Genomic DNA, 20473 nt, shown 5'->3' with positions numbered 1-20473 from the left:
AAACAAAACAAGATCAGAGGCCATGTGATGTAATGAGCATTACTTTAAAACATAAGACTGATGAATAACTGAAATAATACTTCCTTGAAACTAGTACTACATTATATGTCAATTAATCAAGTTTAAATTGGCTATATACATGTAAATATATTGCATATTACTAAGATATATTTGAATGCACAGATCTAAATTAATCATGCTCAGTTTAATATATTTTGTGCCACCTACTGCATAGTCCTTAGAAGAGTCAAATGTTTAGAGATCTAGTGCTTAAATCCAACCTATTCATGATTAAACTATTCCCATTGGAACCATCTGTTTATATTGCCAACATTGATAATATAAGTGCATTTTAAATCACTATGACATACTGGGTTAATAAAAGTGCTTAAAAAATTTTAGATTAAATACATTTTTAAAAACCTTTTAAGAGCAAATGTCCTACATAGATTTGTCCAGTTATTTTATTTTTAAAATCAGTTTACAAAACATTTTTCTAAAATACAATTATGGAAATTCAATTACTGAACTTCTAAATGGTCTTGCCAAAAACTATAATCACTGAACTGATTCCATTAATAAGAACTCCTCTAATTTCATAGACTAAAATCTCCAAAAGCAAAAAACACTAAAAATTAAAAAATCTAGGATATTCTTTATTGAGTAATTTAGAATTGATAATTTTAAAAAGATTTGAAAGAGAAATGAATCAGACATCTGGAAAAACTAATAAAGGAATCAATACACTTGAGTATCTTGAGAAATACATAACAGGAATAATAGAATCTAAGTTGAACAAAACCCTTAAAGAAAATGTAATCAAATTCTCTCCAATTTCTGAGTCTCATTAACCAGGTCTCCATGATGATGGGCTGACAGACTGCTTTTAATGACATTGAGGAAAAACAACTCTAATTTTCCATTTTTTAAATTTCTGTTCTTGTTTTGAAAGTTCTGACTATTCTACAATATGTTTCTTATCAATACCAAGACAAACCAAAAACCTTTTCAATGGAGCACCCTTATTTCACAGTTTTTGCTTTCCTTCAGCCTATTCACTCAAGTCATGATCTAATTCACTACAAATCAGGTCCTGCAACAGAGCTTGCTTCTCCCTTCAATACAACTCTCTCTCTTCTGTGACTCTGCCTCTAATGAATCATGAATAAATATAAATTCTTTAAAAAATAAAAACATAAACCTTTTCAAGACCCTGAATTAGTTCAGGGGCAGAGATTAATAAGCCATTAAAATACAAAAGGGAGGCTGTCAGTGTATTGTAGAATAAATAGTAGAACTCCAGGCCTCTCAGAGGTACATAGGTACAAGAAATTTCAAAGAGCCTAATCTTTGTTAACTAATGAAAGATGTCCCGGGAGACCTTAATGCACATATAAAAGCCTTCTTAATTCCAGAATTGCCACAAGTAGACAATAAAGAGTTCTATGAAGTTGCTATCTGCATGATGATATTGACTTCAACACTAAGATCAAAATATTGTAATATGACATCACAACTATCAAATGTATACACTTAAATATGACAGTCATGAGATCTCTTATGAATGCCTCAAAAAAATCTATTGGGAAAAAATAGGGAAGCTGAAAGGGCTAAAAAAATTGACTCAAATATGATGATAACTATTTAATACATTTCAGATTCTGAGATAGAACTAAACTGTGATGTAGCTTGGCTCATGCTTTCCTCAAACCGTAATCTCTCAAACTAAATATCAGTGAAATTGATTCTAACTCTATTGCTCTTAAAGGTGTTATATGTAGTTATAATCCAAAAAAAGCTATTATCAATCATAGCATTCATTTAGGAACAAATCAGTAACTATAAGAAATATAGTTTAGTGTAGCATACACTGCTTGAAAGATTGGGAGATACTTAAGAAAACAGCAAGCTGAAGTTATTTCACTGGCCCTAGCCTTATTTTCCATCATTTATTGGCAATTTAAGTTTTTTACTTGCTTTATGCAGAAATTCCATAGAAAATGAAGAATGTGTGTATATTACTCTTTTTCAAAAATTTCAACAGAGAGGAAACAGAGTATTCTGAACCATAGTTAGCAGACTTCTTATCTCAATGAATTGGAACATGATTTCATAAATTTGTTTTTCAAGTGATGCATAAATGCAAAAAGGCCCATGTTTAATCCAAAGTTGCATATCTCATGGAAGGTTGTTTGGATCTCTTGTTTTACTTCTTTCATTGTTTTCAGTCGTTGCCAACATACATTTAATTTGATCACCTGATCCAATCTCAGTTTAACCTCTTATCACATGAAAGCAAATTCACCCATTTTCAACCTCCCTAATTTTATCAATGGTCATTTCAAATAGAAAAGTGATACATTCAATTAAACAGCAGAATTTTTCAGACTTTCTACTCAATTGCAGAACCTAGAGCTTTACTATAAACTGACTCTGTTTTTCTTACATTTAATACTTCATTACCTTTAAGGAAATCTAATTGCAACACTATATACTGTTCTGACCCAGTACCTATTGAGCAAGATTATCAACTCAGCTTTTTCATTAGGAATATTATATTTATAAAGTTTCATATTAACCATGGCTACTCACTTCTCTCAAAACCAGACCTAAGCAAAAATCTTAAACATATTCCTCTGGCTATATATCCAAAACTGTGGATACAACAGAAGATTCTCACAAAGAACTTTAGACCCTTTCAGGCCCAGTTTTCTATCCTCTAATAGGCCAGATACCCTGCCCAACAGCTCTTTACAAGATTGACATGGCTTCTCCATCTGCCATTCTGATTGCAATTACTAAGACTGATAAAGCATTCTGCCTTTGCATTCTGCCAGAGGTGGAAATACTCTTTTCTTTCTTTTTATATTTAAAAACAGTGTTTAAAAATGACTAAAATTTTTTTCTGATACTTTTTGAAGAAATGTATTTCATTTCTCTGAACATACTAGCATTACATGATAACATATCTAGAGTAGCTTGGCAAAGCAAGGAGAGCCAAACACTGCACTGAATGTCCAAAGAAGTACAGCAGAATCAATAAAATGGATATTCCTTTCAAATTGACATCTGGATAGAAATGTAAGACTCAATCTCAGGCCAAATCTAAGCAAGGAGCTATTCACAAATATCTAAAAAATAGCTGAAATTATTATAAAATTACATTGCTGCAGCATGTATATATACATCAATTTTAAACCATTCTGGACACTACCAAAAACTTAGATCTTACCACTTTAATTTCAATAATTGCACAGACAGGTGTTTCAGAGCCCTCTAAGGAGAAAAGGGATGTATATCATGGATTTTTATGATCTTGCCTATTGAGTATAACCTCTCTAGCTGCTCTTGAGAATTAAGAAGTTTATCCCTCAGAGATGTATTAGGCTCAATCTCTCTGAAGAGAGAGCCAAGGATGCTAAATCCAAAAAGATTTAGGAAAATATTGATCCTCCTCCTGCTAGAAAAACATTTTTAAATGTGCCTCATCAATTCTCTTTATGTCATTAGAAATTTCATTTGAGAGAAATTATGAGTGCCCAAATCTGATGCATTTTGAATGCAGAAAGATGATTCCTATGAGATAGAAAGTGGACATTTCTTGACACTTCATGTCCTGGCCACAGATAACCAATATTTTCAATCTTGACAGACCCTAGCCAGAGCCATGCCCATATTTCATTAATTTGAAGATTTTTTTAACTATCCTTGAAACATTTTATGCTCTTTAACTATAATCAAACAAAAAAAGCCTCATATTTGGCATTCTTTTATGTCTACTCTTTATGAGATTGTCATGTTAATGTCTAGACATGATAAATATCAACCCTATATTTTTTAGATTTCTCAGAGGTCTTTATTCTTGGCTAGGTTTAATGATTAGCAATTGGTATGTTCAGCTTACTCTAGCATCATGGCATACCTTGTATGCCATTGTCCCATTTCTTGCAGTCTAAAATAAATCCTTTCTTAGCATTCTCTTGTCATTAACTCATGTTAGTCCATTGAAATGCAAAATAAAGAGAAAGATAAAAATTTATTTGGTACTGAGGAATTTTATTTAACATGTAGTCACAGCCAAGAATATTTATACCAGATGGCTCACATAGAATGATTTAATGAAACCTCAGTGGAAAAAAGGAGGGAGAAATCAAGAAAAGCTTCTATAGACTATGCCTGCAAACCTTTCAGCTCACTGACTATGCAGGCTGAGAAAATCTATCACCTGTAAAGCCTCTTTCTTTTCCTTGTGAGGAACATTCAGTATTAATATTGCACTTTTTTGAAAAAAACATTCTTATTGATGTAATTTGAGACTCAAACACTCTAATCATATGTATTTCATGTAACCAGTTGATTTAATTTAATAATATTTTAGAAATGTTTTCAAGAAAATTTTGAAAAAATGCATAACTTATCATTCAATATTGTATATGAAAATTTCTCAAAAAAGACAGAATTTCATAAAGTTCCTTTCTGGAGAAACCCAGTTGATAACCTGTATCATTATCTTAAATAATTTACCATTTACAATGTAGGCCACATATGGGGAGTTTTTCTTTAGAATTTACATCTGAACACTTTTATAGACCATGAACTAATGGGTCTTTAAGATGGCTATTTTCAAACTGTTTCAGTGGCTAAGAGAAATAGATGTTATTCAGGCAGCTCTCTCAAAAATAGTCTTCAGCTCACCTGTGCCAGAATCTGTTCCTTCATTTCAAGTCTTCCTTATTTTGTTTAAATAATTCTTCTCTACAAACCTTCTCTAATACTCAGAGCATATTTCCTGTTCCTAATTTGCCTAAAGAGTGATGACTCATCTTTTGCTGAAGAGGGAAATTCATGTTATGATACAGAACAAGGTTACAAATTCATTCACACATCATTTTCAAGCATCATAGGGACTATGCCAGGTTCTAAAGGAAAATAAGAATCTATGCTTGATGGGTCTCTCACCTCAAATCATTTTATCTTTTTAAGTACAGGGTAAGATCACATGTGATTCAGAGTAAGATATCAAACCACTAGAATCTTCTGCTAATTTCCATGAAATTTCATATCATTCAGAAATAATTTATCTGTCTCTTTATCTTGGTGAATATGCATAGAGATATCTCAGCAAGAATTTATATTCTAGGGCTTAAGAATAGAGTGAAAATTCTTGCTTTGGAATTGTGAAAAGAGACAATTTCAGTCAAGTGCCTCACATTTTAAACCTAATGGTAATTCATAAAAATTTTATGAAATAAATTGAATTGAAATGAAGCAGGAGATTCTGATTGAGAAAGACTATGAAATATGAGAAAGGTGAACAGCAATCAGAGCTCCATGTCTCAGGAAATCCAGGAACTTGGGGTCAGTGGAAGGGGAACTCACAGAGGGGGATAGGGCTTAACTGGGCATTGGGCCATGTCAGGCAATTGTAAGTCCTGATTTTATCTTTCTTATTCATTGCTGTCTCTTCATTCATGACTGAAATATATTGAAAAACTTTTAATTAAAAAGAAATGAAAGTTTTAAAGGGGTGCTGCAAGGATTACATAAAAGGAGACACAAGTTTTAAGTTTTATCTAGATCACTGAAATACAATTACAGCCATCCTCATGCATGGTGGGACCAATGGAACTTTTTGATCTCTTTTCCTGTACAATTCTCTCCTACAAAACCTGAAGCATAGCAATGAAAACTATAAAAATTGCATTCTCACTCAGATTTATAGTCATGGATAAATAGAGGTCTGTTCTCTAATGCTTTCGGAAAAGAACAATATTTTAAAGAAAATGCACTTATGAGGCCTAATGGTTCTTATCTATTTTAGAGAACTAATATTCAAATGCAGATTGAAATGCCAGAATCTTAATTAGTGGGCATTCTCAGCTCAAATAAATTTAATTAATATAATCATAGATGCCAGACCTTATCTAAGACAAAAATGTGAGTCTGAGAAATACCCGATTAAATAAGGACTTCCATTCTTTTGATGTGCTGTTCATGCTATGTTCCTTTAATGTACTCATCTAATTATTTAAATAACTAAATCCAAGACACTGCCACCAAACTAGCAAAACTTCAGATAACCATAAGGAGGTCTAGCATAACATCTGACAGAAGCAAAGTAACTGAAATATGCATAAGGTTTAACTATCTGATTTCATAAGAAATATAGGGATAAATTCTCTGCTTTCTCTTTTTCATCTTTTAGGCAAACTTTCATGTCTCCTGTGTTTCAAATACCTGAATATAGCCAGAGAAAGAGCATGCCAAGAAGGAATTCCCTACTTTGTAGTTTTATAAGCTAATACCTCCTCTACCTGAAACCACAGCAGCACCCAATGTATTAATTTTATTTCTATGCTTTTCTACCAATTTGATTTAGAAATTGCAAAAATTTCTTAAGAAAGACCATGGCAAAATAAATTACTGAGACAGTCAGATGGCTTCTCAACCAACACTGTGGAAGATCAATATTTATGCAGTTATTTGACATAAGAAATGATATCTTGTTTTCATAGAACCAAATGACTCTTACATTTCATTAATCTGCCTCTCTGAAAAAAAGACACAAAGACATGTGCTGTCTCTCTAGATCAATAAATAAACACTTGCAAATAGCACATTGTTACCACTCTAGAGACATTGGGAAGAATCCAATTTCTACTTTTTGAAATATAATACCAAAATGCCATTTCCTAATATTATTCTAAATCTATGACCTGCAATGATAGACACCATTTCATTTAAGAAAGTCTTTTCTGGCAAGTTACACATATGGGCACTAATGAGCTTAGATCAGGCTTCCAGAGCCTATGCAACCTTGAAGAAAGGTCCTGAGGTAACCACTCTGTCAGCTCCACATTAAGAACAAAGGTACCTTTTGTGACTCTCAGAAATTTTTTTATTTATGTCCTGTTTTGAATTTAAAACTAGTAAAATTCCATAGCTTAAATTTCCATTATACCCTACCTATTTATTTAATTAATTTATTTATTTATTATATTTAGAGATGAGAGACAGAAGAGAGAGGCAGAGAACATAGAGGCAGAGGGAGAAGCAGGCTCCCTGCAGCAGAAGCTCTGATGTGGGGACTTGGATCCCAGACCCCAGGATCATGAAATATTGCTCAACCACTGAGAAGGCATGCTGGCAGGTTATTCTGAATTAAGTTTAACAGATTATTCATGCTGGAGCATACCTGGATGCCCCCAGTGGCAGCTCCCGGAACTGCCCATTTCCTCCTAATTTAAACACTGCAAGCCCTCAAATCAGATTTGAGTACAATCATATTTATGGGCTTAACCATGTATAGCAATTGCTTGTTAGAACAAAAAGCCTATTATATGCCATGTGTCATTATATGCCAGGGCATTGCGTTGGCTTTTGAAATATATAATTAAAGAAAAACATAAAAGTTCTATAAAGTAGATGGAACTATATCATGTCCATGACACCTTTTGACCCTCATTCTTATGACTTATACCTATGAGTATCACGGATATGAGAATATTCAATTCAATGGATGATAATGTGAAACATGCAATATTAATCCTATATTTTATACATAACTTAACATACAGTTTCACAGAAAAATATTCTAAACAATGGTATATGTTATAGAATGCTGCATGTATCTTCCAGGGTTTTATATTCATCATTTAAAGAGTTACCCGGTTACCGCTTTTTCAATTTTCTCAAAGAAAAGTTTTAGTCATTACTAGGAGAAGTTTAAAGATAAAACATGCTCACAAGACATGAAGGAAAATTGAATTTCAAACATTCATTCTGGTCCTTTGAGATAAATGGTGAAAACTCCTATAGTACTTTTAATACTGGACTAGAAAAATAAAGCTGAATGAATTCACCCTCTTAGTCCTTCCTAAAAAATACAATATATCAAGGAAACACATGTTAGCAAAAATCTTTTGTCCTTCCCTGGCATCTTAGACTCGGAGTTGAAATGTAGTATTATTCCTAGAGTAGCCAAATACTATGAAGTAAATGAGGCTTAAGGGAAATTAAAACCCCAGACTCCCACCCTGTCTCCAATTCCTCAGACCTTTCTTTCAATCTTATTGACATAGAATCATGACCTCTTACTACAGAAACAACTAAAATGCCAAACAGGTGCCAAGCAAATAAGCCTACATTTTCCAGACAATAAAAAATCCCAGAAAAATGACCTCTTTAGAGAGGTTTTCCAGGAAGCAAAGGTAAGACAGATTGCAGAAGAAGATGATGATCTACAGACAGATGATTGGAATCAGTCACTTGGGTACAGCAGCAAATGAATAAATGGCCGATGTGATTAACCTTCCCTGCAGACATAGCCCATTCATTGTATTGGAAAGTGAACATGATGACTAAAATGGACAGATCTAAAAAAGAAAAAAGAAGAAACAGCACAGATCTTACTGTCATATTTTTCAGGGGCATTTATTTCATTTTTACCTAAATCTACTCCTCTGGGAAATTTTTTCTTATGCACATTACTTCATGACCAGATATAAGTTGAAAACAGATGATTCTTGGAGAATCTTTATTTGGTAGTCTACTTTCTATACATACAGTTAGGGACGCTTGGACTTTTCTAAGGATTTGCAATTTTAAGGAGACATTAATACTGACAGGTCTTTTTCAGTAAAAATTTACACACAAATGCACACACAGAGTAACCTTACTGGAATCATACAATAAGTAGCCAATAAAATAGCCCTCTGAATTTCATCCTTCAGGTCTATTATGGCCATGACCTCAGTGAGCACATTAATTGACTTCCAACTGATATTAAAAGTTTAACCAGCTATTTGTATCTTATAATATAGATTTCCAACTCCCAGAATTGCTTTCTCCATCATGTCTCACACAATGCCACAGATGGGGGCAAGTCAGTGAAGTGGGGGGATATACTCTCACCTGCAACATCCTCTATACCATGGGAAGCCACTCTGTTCAAGTCAGGAACATTTAGGTGATTTCAAGACTCAAAGGAAATCAAACCACAAAGCCTGCATCAGGATTTAGGTGTGTTAACAAGAAATACTTCCATTAAAGGTGAAGAAACAACAACTCATGTTTTGGGGCACATTACCCCAGAAGTAGCCCCTGAGACTGGGGACTTAAAAGTAAATAGTTTATTTGGCAGGTGATTCTAGGAAGTATCAGTAAATATCATCAAATTTTACCTGATGACACCAGTGGGAGATAATCTGCAAGCCTCAGGCTTGACTTAGAAAAGAAGAAGGGAGAGTATATTCATCTCCCTGTTAGAGATGTAATTTATTACTACAAGCAGCTAACAACTTTTAAACAACACAAAATTCTCATCTCACAGTCTTGGAAGTCAACTGTCCAAAATGCATTTCACTGACTCTACTCAAGGTATTTACAGGGCTGTATTCCCACAATTCTGGTGGCATAGGGGAGAATCTGTCCTGTGAAATTGTCTCTATTCCTTTGCTGTGTCCTCTTGTCCTCAAAGGCAGCAATGGTTGGTCTTTCTCATATCATAGCACCTTGACACTCACCCTCTGGCCTCTCTTGTTCATGTTTAAAGGATCTGTGTCATTACAATGGACCTCTCTGTATAACCTAGGAGGAATCCATGTTTTACGTCAACTGATTAGTAACCTTCATTTCATTGGCAACCCTAATTTCTCCCCCCATGTAGAAATTTTATTCTCACTCAGATTCCAGGGTCTATGGAGATGTAGGTCGGTTTGGGGTTTTTGTCTTGATGCATCTGCTTGTTTGTTTTTAAGGCAGTCAGGTTTAATATAAACCTACTGTCTCATCTGCCATAAGTTGGGGGCTTCTTTTGGCCTGAAATGCTTCCCAATTAGCTGCAGCATTCTCAACTCCAGGTAACCCAGCATCACCTGGAGCATCCAAGACAAAAATGTGTGAGTGAGCTCAAACTAAAAATTCGTACTGGTTGTGCATGTGCATGTGTGTGTTCCTGAAAAACTGGGAAGATTTAAATAACTGTCCAAGACATAGGGCACCAAACTGAAACCCTTCAGAACCACAAGGAAAACTATTTCAAAGAGAACTTCAGGGCAAAGTAACATGCTGTACTCGAGGTTTACTCTGATTTTCATAAGAATTAGGGATCGTTCTGCTTTCTTCCACTCACTTTATAGGCAAATTTCATGTCTTGTGTTCACAAATGTTTTATTGCCAGAGAAAGAGCAGAAAGGAATGAGTAGAAGACAGAGAGTTTTATATCCTCACTGCCTCCTCTACCTGAAACCACAGCAGTCCCAAGATAGAATCTACATCTGGCAGACTATCGTTGCTCTACCAATTTGATCCAAATCTGGAATTTCGAAACATCAGAAATTTCAGAAATAAATCATTCCAGACAGTCAACTCACCTCTCAACCAGGGCACTGTTCAGTTTTCTCATCAAGGTAGTACCCCGTGTTTTTACATCCCGCCTAGTCTTGCCTTCATAGAACCAAGGGGGTTTCTCTTCCCAGGGACAAGTAAGCCTACATTGGTCTGTTGAAGACACAACAATAATACATGTGCTCTCTCCCTCTCTCTCTCACATGAAACAAACACAAGCATCTACTGCGCATTTACCACTCAGAGACTTTTGGACAGATTTCCAATTTCTACTTTTTGAAATATAAAGGAGCATGTTTTCCTTTCCTTATTCTACTTTGTACCTTAAACAATATTACCTTTCAGTTTGGAAGAAACTTTTAAAAGTACTGCTTGATGGTCCAGAGCACTTGGCTGGCTTAGTCAGTACGTCATGCAACTCTTGATCTCAGGGTCCTGAGTTTGAACCCCACACATTGTTGTACAGAGATTACTTTTAAAAAAAAAGTTACGGTGAGTGCCCTTTCCTAAATTTTTATTATTATTATTATTGCTAGCAATTTGAAGTTAGGTAAATAGAGGCTAAAGAATAATTACCTACAAAGTCCAGGTTAATACATGAGAAAGAAAAACTAGACAAAGCACTGGCCGGATGTGAGGGGAAATCTAGAACGTGTAATAGGAAGAGAGTGCATTGTATAGAATTCAAAAACCATACTAAACTATTAAAATTTTTGTTACTTTTTATTATCCACAATCACCAGCAATTCTAAACCATGTCAGTGGTAAAGGATGTTCCTGTCAGGAATGAACCATTCACATGTCCCCCTCCACCTCCTACCCTTGCTATGCCACTGCTACCACCTGGTTGGAGCATCTGCTCTCCAAGAACTAGAACCTCTAATTCAGGAAACCTGATTCCCATGTGTATTTTCCAAATGCGTATTCGTGGGATCAACGGTTAGAGGAGGCAGACGTAATACTATCTTTTAAATTTTATTATGGCTCAGTATGGTTTAATTGTTGAAGTCATAGCAACATATAAAGACCATTGGCTCAGAGTATATATAAGACTTGCTCAATTATGCAAAGTGTCACCCCTGATGTGCACCTCTGAGAATAAGCTAAAATGTGCTTTCAGGCTGCCACCTTCCATATAAAGTCATAAAGAAAATGTTCTAATGTTTAAATGAAAAAAAAAAAAAAAAAAACGAATCCCAAAGACACAAGCCAACCAACCACTGGATCTTCCTTGTTATAAAGTAGCCTCTTTATCCAAGATAGTCTTTGTAGCAGCTCCACCGCATTAAGTCAGAGACTTTAAGGGTTTCACACGGCACTGCTGCCATGTCAGATAAGAAGGCAAAGCTAAGTCCAAAATGTCTGTCAATCCCTGTAAAGATGAATTACTGCTTTCTACAGGATAGAAGGTGGCTAACAAAATCGACTTGAAACCAAGAGCTGGTTGGTCTCCTAAGGAACAGAACCTTCTCAAAGGCTCAGCAGTAGATTCTGCCCTTGACATATATGGTGGACCTACCATGTCTCTGCAGCGTGAAATTCCAATTAGTTACTTCCACAGCTGAAAAGTTCATGTCTGATGAACACTGACAAGAGACACTAAGATCTCCACACTGTGTCCTAAATTCTAAGGGTCTTATCATCAAACCTCCAAGACCTCATCATTTTTTGGCAGCTAACAATCCAATGGGGCAATTTCCTGGTACTTGGGAGTCATTATGTATATCTTTGGCCACTTCTTTCTCCTTATCAAGTTGGTGACCAGTTAAAACATTTGAAATTCCTCTCATATTAGCTTCTGAGGCCACCACTATGTGGAGTTAAATCGGATTGGCAGTCTGCCTTCAGTTCACTTTAGTGTACAGAGAACCAGTCTCAGGTTTCTCGTCCTCAGGGTACAGGAAATTCCCCAGGTGTCTACAGGTATTAGCTAGAATAGAGGCGTTAGATAACAGGGATAGTTGTCATGATGGTCTGGTCCTATTTCTGAAAAGGAACCTGCTTGCTCCTTATCCTGAATATGTGTAACAATTCCATTTTATAAGAGATTGATGCTGTTCATACTAAACTCCAATGATGGATCTTACAACCTGCAGCTCATGGTGCCCAACTCTGGACACAATCAAATCCTATGTGAAGGTCACACAGAGTGTCTGCTAGGGCCAAATAACTCATCAGGAGCTGATTTTCAAATGATGAATGAGTCTTTGCTGCGGCATCAGGACTTTGAATCACACCCCGGGGTATATTCCTACCCCTGAAACTCTCCAATTTAGGCTGGCCAAAAGTGCACGCTCTGCCCTTATATATTCCTTTTATACTTCTGGCATCTGCTGGGTCATCTGGACTAAACTGCAGTCATCTGAACATCAGTGTGAATGTGCTGCAGAACTCTCTCTCGCTCGGTTCCCATTCAAAATTTTTAGCTTTATGATTCACCTAATAAATGGGCTGAAGTAGTATGATTAAGTGAGTTATATATATTACCTTCAAAATGTCAAGAGGCTCTGAGAGCTTCGTGTTCCTTTTAATGGACATGGAAGATGAAATAATTTCTTATTACCTTAGAGAGGATGTTCCAGCATACACTAGAAAAGAGGAAACAAACTTTCTCTGAAAAAGGCCAGACAGTATACTTTGGGCCATAAGGTTCATGTGGCAACTCTGCAACTTTATAGCAGAGAAGGAGAGTTACCATAACCTGGAACAAAAAAATAAAATGCATCTTATTTTTAAACTGTTTTTATTGAGGTATAATTAACATACAGTGTTTATTAGCATCAGGTGTACAATATAACGATTGACAATTCTATTCATTACTCAGTCTTCATCACGGTAAGTGTACTATTAATCTCCTTATTCTATTTCACTCACTCTCCATCCACCTCCCATATGGCAACCACCAGTTAGTTCTCTATAGTTAAAAGTTGAGGGGATCCCTGGGTGGCTCAGTGGTTTGGCGCCTGCCTTTGGCCCAGGGCATGATCCTGGAGTCCCGGATCAGGTCCCACGTCAGGCTCCCTGCATGGAGCCTGCTTCTCCCTCCTCCTGTGTCTCTGCCTCTCTCTCTCTCTCTCTCTCTCTCTCTATCATAAATAAATAAATAAATAAATAAATAAATAAATAAATAAATAAATAAATCTTAAAAAATAATAAATAAATAAAGTTGATTTTGTTTGTTTGTTTTTCTATATATCTCTGGTAGAAAACTATTTTTGATTCTCTTTTCTCATGGGAATTATAAAGAGAACATTTGCTAGATTAATAGCAAATTCCAGAGTCTGAGTTAATCTCTTTTTTATTTGTTTAAAAATAAAACTATGTGGAGTGCTTGGATGGCTCAATCAGTTAAGTATCTGGCTCTTGATTTCAACTCAGGTCATGATTTCAGGGTCGTGAGATAGAGCCCCACATCAGGCTCTGCGCTGGGCGTGGTGGAGCCTGCTTAAGATTCTCTCTCTCCACCTCTACCTCTGCCCATCCCTGGCCCCACCGCCACTCACTCACCCACATTCTCTCTCTAAAAAAAAAAGATAAATAAATAAAAAGGTGCTCTCTTTGGACAGCAGCTACCATCAGACTATCACTGGTCAAATTTAGGTCCATATTATCTGCATATGATTCTTTTGGTTTCCATAGACATCAAAACTATAAATTAATGATATGATGATGCCTACAACCCTTATATCCTTTAATTCTCTGAACATGGTACTGATCCTTGCCATTCCAACTGGAATAAAGAATTTTGATTTACCACTTTGTCCCAGTCTAAAGTGAAGGAAAGGAGACAGTTTCAGGGATTTCCATTTAGCTTTATTATTATTATTATTATTATTATTATTATTATTATGGTTTTACTTAATGATTCAGAGAACTCATGTGAAAGTTCTGTTGCTAAGTTGAACTATTCCTATTATAAAATCAGATCTGGGGGAAAAAAAGGATAAGATTCTTCAGTAGACCCACTGGACCTATGATAAGATGGGTTTTAGGCCTTTATTCTGTTGCCTGAGCTTTTTTGGGAGAGTATTGTGTTATTTTAGTTCCCCTGATATTAATGTCAACTCATATCCTGCATCCAACAGTATAGGAAAGTTCTATCTGTTCTTTTTCTTATGGATGGAAACTCTCACAAATGGGCTCAGGTCCCTTGAAAGAAGAGTCAAAGCAGTGATTGTATGCACTTGCTATGACCTCTTGATACTTCCTCAGTGGTACCTGGCCTCCAGTTAAAGCAAGGGGCTCTAGGCTGAGAAATAATGTCTGGAAAACGTTCAAATGACAGTGATTATTCATCAGCCTGCCTCTCCTTCACAGTCATTTACTCTTGGTCTTTTCTGGTTATTTACATCAAACAGCAATGTCGTTGACTGCCCAGCTATTTTGCCTCTGATAAGCAACTGCATGATCTCCTGTCTCTGAGACAGGAGTCCACATGGATTATCATTATGGTCTTTCTGTTTAGTATTTTATTATATTCATCTTGCTTCTAATGGTTATATGCTGACACCTGGCTTCTGTTACTCCTGAATCCTAACGTCCCCACCAACATCACAGACAAATTCAAAGCCTATATCCTGCAGTCAATACTTGCTCACAGAGGACAGTCACCACTAAGTTTCCCAGATAATGTTAATGCCTTCCTCACTAGTCCATTTCTCATCTTTCTTGTGAAGGAGTGCTTTCTGGTGGATCTTGGGAATCATTCCAGGTCACCAGGGTTTCTGATCTTAGATAGCAAATTCGTTCCAACATGCCAAGTCTCAAGGCCATTTGATCTGAAAATCACTACTCTGCTGAGTTACAGCAGCTTCAACTCCTTTACTGTAAACATCATTTCCAAGTTTCAAATAGTTGTTCCAGATGCATATTAGGACTCCGGGAATCCTTGCCAATATGTTCAGTTTTGAGTTATGAGAGAATCCTCCCTTACAGATAAACACCCTCTTACGTTCTTATATTTTTCCTTCATGAGTCCAGCCTCGTTAAGAACCATCCTAGACCTTACGTTGCAGTTCCTGCCAGTATATTAACCACATTCTTTAGTTCTTTGGTGAATAGCTTTTCTTCTCACAGAGGGACACTGTGATATGGGCAGGTGATACTGAGCCTTCACTCTTGCTCCTAATGTAGAAATGACAAAGGGAAACAGTGGAAAATCTTGAAAAGAATAAGCAAAATCATGCATCTTTTTCAGATGAGAGATTTGCATAGTTCCCAGGCAATGAAACACTATTCCTCTAGCAAGGGGAAAGGAGCCATTTCTGCCAATCCAGAACATTCTGAAGATTTGTGAATTCTAGGTTCTCATGCACTTCCTCTGATACCAATCCCAGGTCTCTCAGTTCTCCTCTTTTCTACGGGATTTTAGATTGGGAGCCAGAGATTTAAATTTACCTTCCTTCATAATTCCACTACTTTTACTTTCAAATCCTGAGTCTGTTTTCTATCATAGCGTGTCATCTGCCTGTAGATGAGCATCTCTTTAAATTGAGCAACAGTAGCCTTTCAGCTTTCACACTATGCCCTGGATTGATAGTCTGCTGATGTCCGAGCTGTTATTTTCTTCATTCAGAGTTTCTGTGGCCATTAACAACTGGCAAACAACCTTTTAGTCCTTGTAATTACCACTCCTCCCTTAACTCTCCAGTTCCTCATGTACTACGGAAACTGCATCCCCTTCCACCTTTATATCTCATGCTCAAGTAAAAATCTTCATAATTGGTGATGTTTACGTATGTTACACATAATCATCACCCCAGTTACAATAAACAATTTCTTGTTATCATGGGACCAGGGAGTAATTTTGTTCTAGAATTCCATTGTAAGAGTATTTCCTAAGGTCACATATGTTATTAATTGTCTTAGGTAAGCCCTTCATTCCAATAAAGGGGAAAAGGGATTTGAGGCACAGATTTGAGAACACAGAATATACGAATGGGTGTAACTGAAGTTCATTCCTACTTGTAATCTGTGAGGGAAATGAAGATCAGATCTTCAAACTGTACTATCCAGGGGTAAGGAAGCTGGGATGCATCTTTCTTCTAGGCAGAATAATGTTCCCCACCACAAGATGTCCATGTCCTAATCCGCAAATCTATGAATACCTCGGGTTACATGGCAAAGACAATTAAGAATGCAGATGGAATTGAAGTTGCAAATAAACTGGTCTTAAAATAAGATTATACATTATATATCCAATGTAATCACCAGAGACTTAAAATCAGTAGAGGGCAAGAGAATTGAGGTCAGAGTGATCTGATGCGAGAAGGGCATGACAACTTTTGCTACCTTTAGAGCAAAGAATACATGAGCCAACGATGCGGCAGCCTCCCTAAGCTAGAATGGCAAGGAAATCCTATACCCCTGAGACTCCAGAAAGGAACACAAGATTGCTAATACATTGTTTTTTAGCCCAGTGAGTCTTTCAGATTTTGACCTAGAGGACTGTAAGATAATACACTTATATTTGTTAAGCCACTAAGTTTGAAGTAACTTGTTACAGCAGCAATAGGCCATAATGATAATTCTCAACATTTATGTCATGTCTGTGTAATGACTAGAGCATTCCTACAGCCAGTGGGAGCTCTCAGGCAGAGTTTCAGGCGTTCCCTATAAAAACCTAACATACATAGGAGTGACAATAGTGTCTAGTATAAGAATGTCTGCAGTTACTTTTATAAGGTGAAATTATTTTGTAGTTATAGTCAGAAATGTTGAAGAGAAAAAATATTAAATGGAAAAGAAAAGGCAAATTCATTCTTATTTGCAGATGCTATTCTTGTTTGCCTGAAAAACTAAAGAACAAAAACTGATATTGTTCCCCCTCTGGCTAATTATGAGGTGATTAAATGAAATGTTATGGCAAAAAAATAAAGAAAATGAGTAACAAATAACAGCCTGTTAGAAGATAAAATGGATGTACGCTCCTGTATTTGTTTTCTATTGAAGCATAACAAATTAACACAAATTTAGTGGCTTATCAAGCACCTATTTATTAGCACATAGTTCAGCTTGTCAGTCTGGCACAGCACAACTGGATGCTCTGCTCAGACTGAAATCAAGATGTCAGCTTGGTACGTTCTTATTTGAAGCTCAGAATACTTGTCCAAGCTCATACTTGTAATTAGTAGAGTTCTGTTCCTGTTGAGTATCTTATTGAAATCCCTGTTTTCTTGCTGGCTGTAGGCCAGAGACCACTCTCAGTCCCTAAGGCTGACCCACAGGTCATTACTTGATGACCCTGTTCGTCTTCAAGCCAGTAACATAGTGTCCAATCTTTCTGCTGCTGCAAATACCTGACTTTATCTTCTATGGAGCAGCTAGAGAAAGTTGTTTCTAAATGGCTCGTCTGATAAATCAGGTCCACCCAAGGATAATCTCCCTCTTGCCATGTAATGTAATATAATCATGGTATTGATAGCTCATCATATTCACAGGTTCAATGCAAATATAGGAGGGATTACACAAGGTAGAGGGTAATTGTGGATCACCTTAGAATTCTACTTACAATATTGTTTTTTAAGAATAGAATAATATCTAAGAGTACACATCACATATGGGATAGAGGTATATGTGATAGAGGTATAAAGAAACTTTAAAATGGAACTTTGATTAACAGAAAGAATATTTAAATAAAAAGAGAAGAGTCTACCATGTTGTTGGAAAAAATAGAGACCTACAATAAATAAAATTAAATTTTTAATTATAAATCAAATTAGTATATACATTGATATCTCAAAAAAACATCTATAATTTTTTATGAAGACAATAGATTAGTTGATTTCAAAGTTTATAAATAATACAAACTAGAAAATAAGAGAAATTATGACAACAACTAGTAATAGTAGATGATGTAGGAATGACACTTACTAGATAATAAATATCATGTAATATTATGCAAATAATCAACGGATCATGGTGCCATCATAACATGAAAAAGAACTAAGAAAGAAATGGATGAGAAAATGTAGACCTATATCAAAGGGGGATTTCATAGCCATGGGATACAATTAGAAAATTTACTTTTTTAAAATATTTATTTATTTATTCATAAGAAAGAGAGAGAGGCAGAGACATAGGCAGAAAGAGAAGCAGATTCCTCACAGGGACCCTGATGTGGGACTTGATCCCAGGACCCAGGTTCCCACCCTGAGCCAAAGGAACATGCTCAAATGTTCAACCACTGAGCCACCCAGGAGTCCAGAAAGGGACACAGAACATAAAGACTTCTAACTCTGGGAAATGAACTAGGGGTGGTGGAAGGGGAGGAGGGCGGGGGTGGGGGTGAATGGGTGACGGGCACGGAGGGGGACACTTGACGGGATGAGCACTGGGTGTTATTCTGTATGTTGGTAAATTGAACACCAATAAAAATTAATTTATAAAAAAAAAAAAAAAAAAAAAAAAAAAAAGGAACATGCTCAAATGTTCAACCACTGAGCCACCCAGGAGTCCCTAAGTAAAAAATGTTTTAAATAATGCTAATAACTCATTAGTCATCTGGAAAATAAGTTGATCTATATATACATCATACATTGATTCAAAACTATTATCGGATATATCAAACATATAAATGTTGAAAAAGGAAACAAAGGATAATCTCATTTAAGTTTCTTTTAGTAATTTGGAATGGAGAAGACTTTCAAATCAATGCTATAAACTGCAACACACACAAAGATAAAACCAATGAAAATTTAAACTTAACTTCAAATGAATCAAAATTTAAAAATCGTTATGGAGAAAAAAAACTTACACAAGGTAAAGAAACAAACAAAACACTTGTGAAAATGTGCAACTTACCACAAAGGGCTGATTTCCACAACTAGTTTTTAAAAATATAAGAAAAACTAGTAGAGATTAACAATCTAATACAATTTGGCAAAGAATATAAAGTTAGTTTACAAACAAAGAAATTCAATGACTTCCATATAGGAAAATTTAATGTTATTCAAAATAAAAAAAAATTTTGATTAGTGTTTTAATCTCTCAGATTATCAAAGTTTCAAAAGGTTGATGACAAACTGTGTTGGAGAGGAAAATTAGTATTTTCATACATTGCTGGTAGAACAAATTAGTATAATCACTAGGGAAGACAAATTGGTATGTGTGTGTGTATATATATGTACATATAAATGGCAGGTGTGTGTAAAAATGACAGTAGCTAATACACATACATACACACATACCTATGAATACTTGCAATTGCACAAAACAATGTATATATGTGGTTATTTATTGCAGCATTATATACAGTAGCAAAAGATTAGATCAGTTAACCAGACTTTAATAGAGAATTTGTTACATAAATCACAAAGTCATTAAACGAATGAGACAACCCTTTTTCATAGTATGGAAAAATGTCCAAGGTACATTTTTTTTTTGGTGAAAAAACTTGGTAAAAAAAGAATGTGCAAAATGTTTCTATGTGTCATAAAGAAAATCTAAACATATTTGCTTGTAGATGCACAGAAAATTTTTGAATGCATACACAATGTCTTAACAATTTTTGCCCCTGCAGTGGACAACTGAGTGGTGAAGAAACAGAGAAGTATTTACTTTGTATTCTGACTGCATTTTACCCTTTAAATTTTTATCCCTGTGTATACACTGCATTATAAGTATCAAACTTTTGAATAAATTAATCTCACTGCTGAGATCTCATTTATTGTAGAATCAAAAGCAATAACATACTTACGAATAAATTAAGCTAAGGAAGTAAAAATCTCTACCCTGAAAACTATAAGACACTGATGAAGAAATAAAAAAAGACAATTAAATGGAAATGTATTCTGCGTTCAATGCTTGGAAGAATTAATATTTTTAAAATGTTGATACTACCTTCAGCCATCTTAGATTCCTTGGAATCCCTATCAAGATTCTGATGGCACTTTTTACAGAAGTAGAAAAAACACCTAAAAGTTACGTGGAACCACAAAAGACCCCCAAAAGCCATTGAATTCCTGAGAAAGAAGAACAAATCAGGAGACATCACACTTCCTGATTTCAAGCTGGTCATCAAAGGAAGTAATTGACAGGAATACAAAAATAGTAAAGGACTTTAGCACCCCACTTATATTAATGGATATATCATCTAAACAGAAAATCAACAAGGAAACAATGTCTG

This window comes from Nyctereutes procyonoides, unplaced genomic scaffold (genome assembly GCF_905146905.1).
Source record: "Nyctereutes procyonoides isolate TBG_1078 unplaced genomic scaffold, NYPRO_anot_genome, whole genome shotgun sequence".
NCBI classification, from domain to species: domain Eukaryota; kingdom Metazoa; phylum Chordata; class Mammalia; order Carnivora; family Canidae; genus Nyctereutes; species Nyctereutes procyonoides.
Note: the sequence above shows the minus strand (reverse complement) of the source record.